The sequence below is a fragment of the Pongo pygmaeus genome, chromosome 5 (assembly GCF_028885625.2).
Source record: "Pongo pygmaeus isolate AG05252 chromosome 5, NHGRI_mPonPyg2-v2.0_pri, whole genome shotgun sequence".
Taxonomy (NCBI): Eukaryota; Metazoa; Chordata; class Mammalia; order Primates; family Hominidae; genus Pongo; species Pongo pygmaeus.
In genome coordinates, this window is record NC_072378.2 from 22,626,402 (window position 1) to 22,638,237 (window position 11,836).

At 36.8% G+C, this 11,836-nt stretch overlaps 1 long non-coding RNA gene across 1 annotated transcript in view; it reads left to right on the forward strand.

Annotated features, from left to right (window-relative positions):
* The window catches only part of LOC134739688 (uncharacterized), a 242,912-nt gene extending 235,548 nt beyond the window's left edge, over nucleotides 1-7,364 (forward strand). Inside the window, exons 4-5 of the long non-coding RNA XR_010126581.1 lie at nucleotides 1,494-1,734; nucleotides 7,237-7,364. This is a non-coding gene — a long non-coding RNA (uncharacterized LOC134739688). The remainder of the gene's footprint in view (nucleotides 1-1,493; nucleotides 1,735-7,236) is intronic.
* The last annotated feature ends 4,472 nt before the right edge of the window (nucleotides 7,365-11,836 follow it).

The following is an 11,836-nucleotide window of genomic DNA, read 5'->3' on the forward strand; positions in this document are numbered from 1 at the left end:
CCATTATGCATAGCAGGGCACTGGAGGTCACTAGCGTGGTCTTTGTGCAAGAGACCCTACTATTCATCCTGTATTGTTCTCTAGATTGTGAGCTACAGCAAATGGATTAGGGAACCAGTTTATTTTTTGTGTATGAGATGTAGATTTGACCTTGTGTTGTCCTTCTGCATCCTCTATGATCTCACAAACCCTAGATATAAGACAGCAACCTTGTAAAAAATCTCCAACTGTGCTTTGGTTTTGAGTTTAAATCACAGTATTCCAATCATTTGTTGGTTTTGCTATAAAGATGCCTGGGGCATCCAGCTTCAACTGAGAGGGCAGACTTGTCATTGTTAGTAATTAGAAGGAGACTGGTAGTGATTCAAGGTAGCTCAGAATTCATAAAAAAAATTTTTTAAACCAAATGTGTTAGTGAAATGTAGTTTGCTGAATTCATTGTAGCTGTGTGGCTGTCTTTTTAACCTTGCTACCCTGCTCATTATACATGCAGTCAGTCACCAAAGACCTTGGTTCCCTGCTGTGCTCCTGAAGCCTGATAAAATGCATCAAATATTAGATGAATCTTCTGGTCTTCTGTCTCTTTCAGATACATTGGTATAGCTATAGATTGAAGTAAACTCCTAACATTTAATGCTGTATATGGGCTGGTGCTTAGTAGGCACAGAATAAATGCCTAATGAATTAATAAATAAATGATTAAATGAAAAGGATATTGCTTATGGCATTTCAAAGTCAGCAACTTTATTTTACTAAAGATATTAATCAATAGAGAATTGCCTAATCTTGCGCACACAAGAAACACTTCTCAGGGAGGCACATTTCTATGACTTCTTAGTGTTGGTTTCCTTATCAAGGAGGCAGCATCTAGACATGTAAAACAGTTTTACCTTACCTACAATCCCATTTCAGAGGTTATTTTATTGTCTCTACACAAGGTATTAACACTGATTAGCTGCTGGACCCTGCTTTAAAAGTGGGCTTGCCAGAAATAGACAAGGATGCTATTTCAGGAAAACAAAAATCATTTTAGCAGTGTAACTGCAGAACACTGGTGCCACAGCAAATTAATGGATGCCCCACATTGAACAACATGGTAAGGTAATATGTGATCATCTCAATTAGTAATTTTACTCCATGAATTCCAGAGCTGAAGATTAAGGTAGACAAAGTAGAATCACTAACACCTTTATGAATTGTTTATACTTTCATTTGACAATGTCTATGTACCTTATAAGCTCTTCTTGTATTAAAAATCAAACTTTATTCAGTTTTTTGATCTATTCATTGATATGCAAGCATAATGTATCTGGAATTTAAGTATGGCTGGACTGGAATCAAATTGCAGTTTAATATAAATATGCACAGAAAGGATAATCAATAAATTTTTGAATTAACCTTTACTATCATAACCATAAATACACCTTTGGTTTTTTTCTAGCATATAGAATGTATTATCAACCACGTGAAATCTTTTTGTTTTTCCTTTATAGTTCATGACCAGTTAAACGAAAGTTGAAGCTAAATATAAAGAGAATAAAAGTGAAATTATCATTTTAAAAAGTGAAAAAAAGTATGGAGAGTATTTTTGGAACCACGGAAGATGATCAGAATTTGTATAGTTTGGAAGTGATTCTGACCCTGGGCTAGGTCCAGTTCTCCCTGACAGTGAGCAACTCAGCTGTTTCTCTGCCCTGTGTCTCCTTTGTTAAGTGACTCTACCAGCATTTTCAGGTAAACTCGCTGGAAACATTCATTTGAGTAATCAATGAATCTTAAAGAATCAGCCACAGAGGTATTTTTATGTAAAATTATGCCCTGTTATTGGAGAAGGACATATTTCTGTACACGTGCATAATTACAAGTGTTTAGCTAATACTAGGTTTATGATAAATTCTTCCACCTTCATTTCTAAGATGGTAACGGTTAAAAGTTTTTGTTTTCTTTTTTTGTGGTGGCAAGTTATAAATTTACATTGGAAATGTATGAGAGTTTCTGAAAGCTGTAGATTAACATTTATAACTTCACAGGAAATATTTTAAAAGCTCAACATTTGAATATTTTTGCATTAGTGAAGAGGCCTATTTAGTGAGATCTAAGGATGGATTATGAGTGTGGCTGTAATGCCCATCGAAAAATGAAGAAAGTGTAATGATTTAAACCAAATTTGAAAAACACTAACCCACAATCTATGTCTTACTTGCCTCCTGGTCAATATGATTTACAATATATAATTAAAGAGGTGTTAAGTTTCTTTAAACATGTGCAGACGAAGCCTAAGATTCATGAAGGCTGAAGGTGTGAATGACTTATTTAAAACCCCTTCTGTTCAAACAGGCCAGTAAGGGCTCTTATTCTTGTGATGGTATGAAACATACATCTTTAACCTCAACAGCCTAATGTTCCCTCTATACTAAAAGTATTGAGCAAGACAGTCTCGTTTAATGTAATGGTTTCTTTTCTGGCAAACAGAGCTTTATTTCACAACTGGGATAACCCATTACTCAAATCCCAGCAAAAGTTTTCCATGACAGTCAGCATTTCTGGTTTCTGATAGTGACCTCTAAAGGGTGACAAGTTTCTCTTTGGCTTAATGCTAGTGAGTAGAAAACATCACCGTGAGAGCAAAGTGACCTTGCTTTCCTTACAGAGTTGGGCAAGTCACCCTTTAGATACAACAAAAAATGTAAAATATTTTAAAAGACATGTTTCATTCTCCTACCAGTGAGGTCAGAACTTAGTTTCCAATTTTGAGAATTGGAACAAGTTGCTACCACTTACTGTTACAAATTTCAAGCGAGGAAACGAGAAATGTGAGAAAAGTGAAAATATATGTATCTGACAGCTCTTGACAGTGTTGTCATAGAAGGTCAACTTGATTAACGCCACGTGAAAATGAAAGCACACTATAAACCCTGAAAGCTCAGCCCCAAGAGTGTCTCACGTCCAGACAAATCTTGCTGTAATGGCAGTTTCTCCACAACATAAACTGGGGGGAGGTAGGTGGGTATTTGCCCTTTGGTTTAGATGGGTATGCGATACAATACAGGCCAGGACCTATTGTTTATATAGATATGCAATGTTGACCCCATTTCACACTTGAGATTTTATTAAATATGTTATCATTCAGAGTAAAACTGTGCATCTAAGAATGTATATATATGTATAAAAATAAGATCTTCGAGCAGCTGAAATAGACGGCATTGAAGCTCATGCTTGAGAGAATCTGATATGTGTCCCTGGGAGTTGGGGGACATCAGGGAGAACCGTGAAGGCAGGTGGTCAGCCTGCCCCGTGAGGAGACCACAGTATTAAGATACTGAGAGTGTATCATGGCAGGTTCTGATCCAAGGAAGGGTGGTGGGAAAAGGTGATACTGATGCCCATGGGCCACATAGGCAACTATACCTCTGCAGGGCCTTTGGAAGGGCACAGTGTTCTCCCCTCACCCAAAAGGAAAATTATTGATTGGTCTGCAATATGGGATGTTGGCAATAGCTTGAAGATGAGTGATAGTGGCACCATAAGAGGACTCATTGCCTTCTGTCCTAGTCATCCTCCTGGGCTGCAATCCAGAGGTGCCAGAGCTCAGAAGAGAGAAGAGAGAGAGAAGCCAGTTGTGGTCATCAAGGTTGAAAATCATGTTGGACAAGGGAAAGCAAAAGAGACTTATAGAGCTTGTAGACTTAAATTTTAAACTGAGTGAAGTCAGCTGGGACTTTTGCACAAGTGGTTATAGTTGAAAAATCATGGAATCTGACTGAGATCACATTAATGGACAAGGAAGCAAGATTGATTTTTTGGAGCTGATTTGAAAACAGTGGTTATAAAGAAAAAAAATTACATTTCTGTTTTATTAAGTGAGGAATTTAATCTCATATCCAATACCCTTTTCTTTCCCCGAGTGGTTGTGTTGAATGAATGAATGCATGAATGAATGAGTTTGAACCTTATCGCTAACTGCGGTGTTAAATGCATGTTTTTCTACATTTAAAACAAAATCAAAGCCTCAGTGAGCAGATGGTAGAAGCTTTTATTTTCCAAGAGACAAAGAGCCTGCTCATGCCCTTTAACTCACAGCAGTGGGAGGCTGCAGTCTCCCCCATGGGTAAAGTCAGCCTGAGTAAATCACAAATTGTCAGGAAAGCCCATCCACAGCTTTCACATTTCAAATTTTATTTAAATTATATAAAAAAGAAATCCTGTCTTTCAGTGAGCTATTTTGATATGTGAGAAAATTAATACTTTTATGTATTAGTGTTTTTGCTTTTATTAAAATGGATTAAAAAATCCATAGTCTAAAATGAATAATCAAGTTCATCAAAAGGGAAACCAGGGTAGCCAAAATAAAATTTTAAAATCTCAATACTTGGTATTAGCATTGACAGAGCCTAAGTTCCACAAGGATTTAAATTTGATCATGTGGACTAAAATATGCCTACTGCCTTTATGCTACACCTTTTATAAGTGTTATTCCAAGAAAAGCAGCGGAAACTACGCGAGCTGTTTGTTATTTCACAGCATAGGATATTTGCTGTTACTAGAGTCTCATTGTTTGAAAGAGACTTTTTTCTAATATGAATATGAAATACCTCCTTTGGGGTCAGAGTCATGCATAAATATCTATCATTTGCCTTTTAATGGGGCTTTCTGGTGACTCCACAGTTTTAAATTTTTCTATATGTATCAAGTACTCTTTGCTGAACATCCTTGCTATGTCCTCTACAAATATGGATGGAAATAATTATATGGAGGATGGCTTCATAAGATGATGTCACTCCAGAGAAAACCTGCACCACAGGGAGCATTTCCAGCAAAGTATGGCAGAAACTGCAGGATAATCAAAGTGCAAATTCCAATTTATTTAAGCAATATTGTTCTTGCTCCTCCATTTCACAAAGCTGTCCTTTCTCATTAAATTTTTGAAAGAGAAGGAATGAATTTCACCAGCAGAAATCTGAATGCTAGTTGACCTTTTTGAAAACTGCGTGGAATGCCAGCATCAGCTGTCTTTTCACACACGTGGTGAAAAAAGGAAGAAATTGAGGCTTATAAGGAGTAAGTAGAATATATGCAAGACTTGATGCTATCCAGCTAGGCTTTTATTTGAAAGGAGGTCTGTGTATATTGAGGGGAGTGTATTTGTTGATGGCCCATGAAGAGCTTGAACAAGATATGTGTCTGAGGATTTCTGTGTGTTCTAGAGGGACATCCCAGGGCCTTGGTTTGATTTGATCAGGGCATAGGTGCTACTCCATAGCAAGTGCGTTTTGCTTTCTGGCGACAAACAAACAGATGAATATAGACAGAGTTGATAACATCTGTATATTGGTGACAATCTGACAGAGTTAAGTGCCTTTGCTTATTTAATAGTTTATTCTTTTATCAGATTATTACGAACCATCAATGATGTATCAGTTGGCAATGTACTAGGTGGAGGGATGACAAACATCAAATAAAATTCAGCTTCTGCCCTTAACAGGCTCATAATTAGAAGAGGTTTTCTTAGTAGTAGGCAGAACACTACAACTGAGTGTAATTCTGTGGTGGAAGGAGGCTCAGAGGGTGCTGTAGGAGTATCCTGAAGGAACCCTAATCCAGGTTGGTCAGAGAGGGAAGCTTCCCAGAAACAGTAATGTGTGATGTCTGATTTGAGTCTTTAATGACCAATCCATCAGGAAAGGGTGAGGTGAAAGGGTTTCAAAGCAAAGGGACGAATGTTTTCAAAGCACCAAATGTTAAGAAAAAGCAAGGATAATAATAAAAGCACTTCCCTTTTGCTAGAGAGAAGGTGTGAGCATGAGGAAAGCATCAAATGGAAAAAAAAAAAGAGAGAGAGTTTGTCCATTGAGTCTTATTTTCTATGTTGTGTTTAAAATATATGGGTTTTATAGTAAAGATTAGGGTAGCTATTGACATAATTGCTCTTAGTCTCATGCTCCAGGGGCCCTTGCTCTGGGACTCATGCTTAAGAAGGCCTGCATTTCATAGTCTCAAGAGGAGAAAATGTTATGAAAGAATACAAGGCCACTTGTATCTGTACTCAGGTTTTAGTACTTATTGCTGGCCCAGTTCAACACATAATTTCAAGCATCAGCTTTTGTGACTAACATTTAGTCCCCGGGCAAACACTTCTCTACATCTCTGGCACTGTGTATAGAGGGAATGAGGTCTGCACGCTGTGAGGGTCTATGGATATGCCACTGCCAGCCCTGGAAATGGACACTGCTTCGAAAATAGGAAGAACTTAAGAGGGAAAAAGTGAAGAGAATTTAAAAATTTTAAAAATTTGTATTAACTGATCACCAATTCTCAGATAACATGCCTGAAGTGCATTCTTGCATAACTAAGAACAATTTCCAAACAGGACAAAAAGAGGTCCATTTACTTGTTTCCCTTCACGTTCTAGTTTGTAGAAAAAAGGAGACAAGAATTAGGGTGATATTTCCAAACTTTGCATATGAAGGTTAAGAAATATTTTTCACTGTTAAATATTTATAATTACTCAAAATATTTCTCTCTCTCTATATATATATATCCCTACACATACACACACAATATATGCATAAATATATATATACATAAAACTACATAATTTTATGTTGGATGATAAAATGACTTTATTTATATCAAAAGATTTAATTCTTAAACATTATAAAAATTTAAACTTTACTTTGAAATATTTTATTTAATATTTTGATTTATAATGATTTGTCTTTTGCCTTTTAATTTTATAGGCAATTTTGAATATTTTGAAAGAAAAGACTTTGAAAATATGAACAATAACTTTTTTACATTTAATTTACATCTTCAATGATAATATATTCCAGTTTTGTATACTTTGAATACTTTCAATCTTTTAGATCGTTATTATCTCTAGAACATTAATTATATACACGTCTTCAACATGACATAATTAGTAATTTTTCTAAAATGGATATTACAGAATATATAATAACAAATACATTTTTGTGACTTACTTTTCATTGTAACATCATCAGGCTCTAAAAAGAATACTCAGAAATGTACAATAATACAGTTTAGTTATTTTTACTTTGTCCCTAACCACATTCCTGCAACAACCGTAGCTTTACATGTATGTTGAGATTTTTTCAGTATGGAGGCATATTTTTCACAGAAGGGGGACATATTCTGTTTATCAGTTTGTTATATTGATTTATAGTTTGTATAGATTTAACTCTATGTTGTGGGTATCCATCTGTACTCTTGCCCCAGGCCCTGCAATGTGTTAAGAGTGAGTCTGCTTACTGAATATCTTCAGCAAGGGAGTAGCATGATTGATACTGCATTTGAGGATGATTACTCCAGTGGAGACAATGACATCATTTAGGAGGTTGATCTACCTCTTCATGAGTAGCGCTTTCTATCTGTAGCTTGAGCTTCTGAATGAACCCACTGACTTCTTCCCATATCCTATCATCTGAGAAGTTTTGAGCCCTGCAACTATAGGTTTCCTTGTCAGCGAGTTCCTGGCCATAGGCCTATCCATTTTCAGACCAGGCATTTTGACAGCTCAACCACAGGTCTGGATAAATTGAAGGTCTTCTGCTCTTAACTAAAAGGAAAATTGAGAATCCACAGGAGTCTGTCTTGAGTTTCAAACCCAAGGTTCATGCAGTATCTAACACCAACCATTAACCACAGAGATTGTTCAGGCGAAATAACAATGTTTTGAGCCCATAGCAAACTCATTGGCAAGAAAGCCCACCAGATTTGAGCAGCAAAATAAAGACAACTCTCATTTAGAGTATGTGAAACCTCCAAGCTGACCACTACCCCAGGGGCTCTGCAAGGTTTCCCTCAATCCTCTCAGGTTGCAGTTTTCCACTCTGATTCACCACAGGCTCCTGTGGAGTCAGCCATCTGATGTCTTCAAGTAAGAAATACAGAAGAGCCAGGTGGGTTTGAGATGCTATTGCAAATATCCTGCATAGATTCATTTTATGGGCAGAAGGGAATTAGGAAAACAGAAACCAGTTTTTTTTTTTTTCTAAAGCACTTTTTATTCTGGCTTCGACCTAAAATTGAAGGGGAAGTCTCCTGCCTACTGTCAAGCTGAAATAAGTTGTAGAATGCAACCTAAACAACAGCCAGAGATTCTAATTAAAGTTTTTCTTAGACTGACACACTTAGAAAGCTTTCTTCTCTATTTTTATCTAAAGAAAAATAGAGAAGTTAAATTTGATGGTGATGCCTTGATGACATCAACTTTCTAAAACGAGAAGCAAATTTTGTTTAGAAAACACACTCTGTATAATCTTAGAATGCTTTCGTTTTATCATGTTTGAGAGGAGAATATATCTTGAAGTGAATATTGAAGGTTAATGCATACTAAATTATTAACCAGGAGATGAAATTGAGTAGTTCTGATAAATTCAAGTTTATATGTATAAATGTATAATTTGTGTATACATGCATAAATTTACATATATGATAATATAGAGATGGAGTAGTAAAGTAGTATTTTAATAATGTAATTTCTGTTTTCAATTTGCACAGAATTTATGATTTTCTCATCACATCAGTAGTAATTCTGAGATGGATTTAGGTAATTAAACTAGATTTAGAATGATTTTAAAATCTATTACAGTGATTACTCTTATTAGCAGTTTTATTTTGCTCTAATACATTTTATTGTATTTTATGCACCACATCTCTCCATTTCCCATAGGAGTGAGAAGTGGCAGCATCATCAACTCCAAAGACAGCTTTATACGAGATTAGCATCTTCAACAAGAATGTCAGAGGCACGAAAATGAGGAAAATGTAATCACAATCACTCACTATGAATTCCCTGGGACAAAATTAAACTTAAATGGCAACAAAAGGTGAACTTGGCCAAAATGATTGATGAACAATTCTTCCCTGCTAAATTTCATTCAAAATAGCGTAGGTCATATCCAAGTATGTTCTCATCAAAGAGTGGATTGCATTCTGGTCTTGGTCTGGGGTCTGCTGCTTAATCCATGTGGGAACTTAATCAAGTGAGGCTAACTTTTTCCTTCCTCAGTGGACTCAACTGTAAAGTGGGTAGAATAACAGGACTTGTTAGGATGTCATCTAAGTGAAATAGTACTTACATATTGTAAGAATTAAATGACATGGTATGAGTAAAGCACTCGGCACAGAGCCTGGGAGTATTGAGCACCATCATGTATATTAACCATTATTGTAGTACCTGGAAACTGTGTTTTACTTGAACAGCTGTGTTTTTCTTGTTACTTATCTACAATTGACCACACTGGATATTTGTTTTGAGCCATAATGAGGATGAAGTGGAAAGATAAACCCATTTATCCCTCCTATTACAACTGTAAGGAGTCATTTTTAGTGAACTTCAGTTATAAACTCAGGGACAAGAATATTCTTTATGAGAGCAAAGAAAGAGAGCAGAGGCTGCAAAGAATTGTGTCCCACTTAGACATTCCCTCGCAAGCCCCAGAACAAAAGAAAGTTGGTCGCAAACAACAATTCTTTTAGCCACCTGGATCATGTCTGGCCAGAATAGAAGAAAACGGTTCTTGTTTCACTAATGGAATTTTAAAAGCATTGCTCCCAATCTTTCTGTGGGTAAGTTTAGACTCAGTAGAGAGCTCAGCCTGATGTGCAACAAATCTGGAGTTGTGTGGCTCTCCCAGATGCCATCAGCTCTCTCAGATGCCTGAAGACATTAAAGATGTGTAGCCCCGACTGAGAGCCTTGCACAGTAAGCACATGAGAGCACAAGCCACAGAATGGAAAACTCACAGCTTAGCACTTTGGGATATTTATTTTGTCTACTTTTAAAATATTTAGTCTGGAATATTTAAACTAATATTTGATTGGTGTACACACTTGTCCAAATTTACAGCAGCTGACACTGCATGGAGCTTTGGAGACGCAGGTTCACGGCTAGCTGATTGTTTAGAAAGCTCATATGTGAAAAGCCAGATCTTTCTGCGAATGTAGATAAAAATTGGGTCAAGCCAAGTGTATGGAAAATGAGATAATGGGAGATTCGGAGAATATTCCCATGGGGGCCAGTTTCTCTGATGTCCAACTGAACTACATATTAATGAAGGATGAAAACCTCTCACAACTGATAAGCAGGCTGCCTCCTGGCAATTATCATAGCTTCTGTTGCAAAATAGGTACATTATTTGGACTTTATCCATTCCTTGACTTGCTCTCTGTGAGGAAGCACAGTCTCAAATAATTGCAGGTCTATTAGCACATCAATTACCTAAAGACCTTGATTTTAGCAAGGAGTGGATTTTAATCAATTGCTGCAAATGTTATCGAGAGATTAGTTGTCCCAGAGAATAAAATTAACTACAATTAGACTGTAATAACTTGTGAGTGCCACTAGCATATATTTTCTAGTTCCTGTACAATTAATGCATTTTACTGCTTCCTGTATAAAAAACGTTCAGGCTTTTTCATAACTAGAATTAATGTTACCTTTTTAATTTCCTTCCTTCTAAGGAACCAAAAGGACACAACTAAACTAATACATAAATAACTTGCACTTTAATATATTGAGTTCTTACTAAACAAGACAATTTAAGAGAATTAATAGAAACTAAAGAGTTTATTAAAGCAGGATTTTATTTCAATCCTGAAATTGAATCCAGTGTTTTTAAAGCATTGGTGATCGGATAGAGGGAACGATGGGGGGAGATAAGAGAAAATACATCAAGGTTCAGTGATGGTCAATTGAGGTAAAAATGACAACATGGCAGATCTGGGGACATGTGAACATTCAGTCAGGCATCCAGAAACACCTGAGGAGGGAACTGTACTAGTCTGTTCTCGTGCTGCTAATAAAGACATACCCAAGACTGGGTAATTTATAAAGGTAGGAGGTTTAATTGACTCACAGTTCCACATGGCTGGGAATGCCTCACAATCATGGTGGAAGGCGAATGAGGAGCAAAGTTATGACTCACATGGCAGCAGGCAAGGGAGCTTGTGCAGGGGAATTCCCATGTATAAAACCATCAGATCTCGTGAGACTTATTCACTACCACAAGAGCAGATGGGGGAAACCGCCCCCTATGACTCAATTATCTCTACCTGGCCTCACCCTTGACATGTGGGGATTATTACAATTTAAGGTGAGATTTGAGTGGGGACACAACCAAACCATATCAGGAACTTATTAAAGTGTTGCACTTACTGTATTCAAAGTGAATGAGAGACTATTATGGTGTCTATAATAATTTACTTCTAAATACTTTGACACATACTATGCAATATAAAGCATGTGCTACTTAGTTTGAGCTTCAATTCTAGGGCCAGTCACTTTCTCTGATCAAGAATCCACACTCCAATGGTGGTAGCTAGCATTGTATGAGGAAGGCTAATTCTAAGGGTGGCTACTAAAAGCCCCATATCTTAAACAGCACCTGAGGATATGCTAATTAGCGTAGTGAACGTCAGACATGGATTTGCTCAGTGTACTTGTGGCCTGTTATTTAGCATGACTTGTAGAACTGCACTCTGACTGATTAGATGACATGAAAATTGTCCCAGAGATGTGACTTGGCTAAAATCTTTTTATTGATATTACAAGAACTTGCATGGACAGCATGTAGGAATTCGGAGAGGCTCAAAACCAGCTTTCTCAAGGATGGCCCTGATGCTTGATTCCTTAAAGGCTCTGTGGCTGGTTCTTGATTGCTTAGTATGATAAAAGTCACAGTTTCCCACCTCCAGAATGTTTTAATATCTATTTTGAGTGAAACTTTCATGTAGAGTGGTGGTTGCAGCATCTACACAGGCAGAAGGTGAGATTTTGTGTAATTATTTCAGGTTAGATTGCACATAAAAAGTT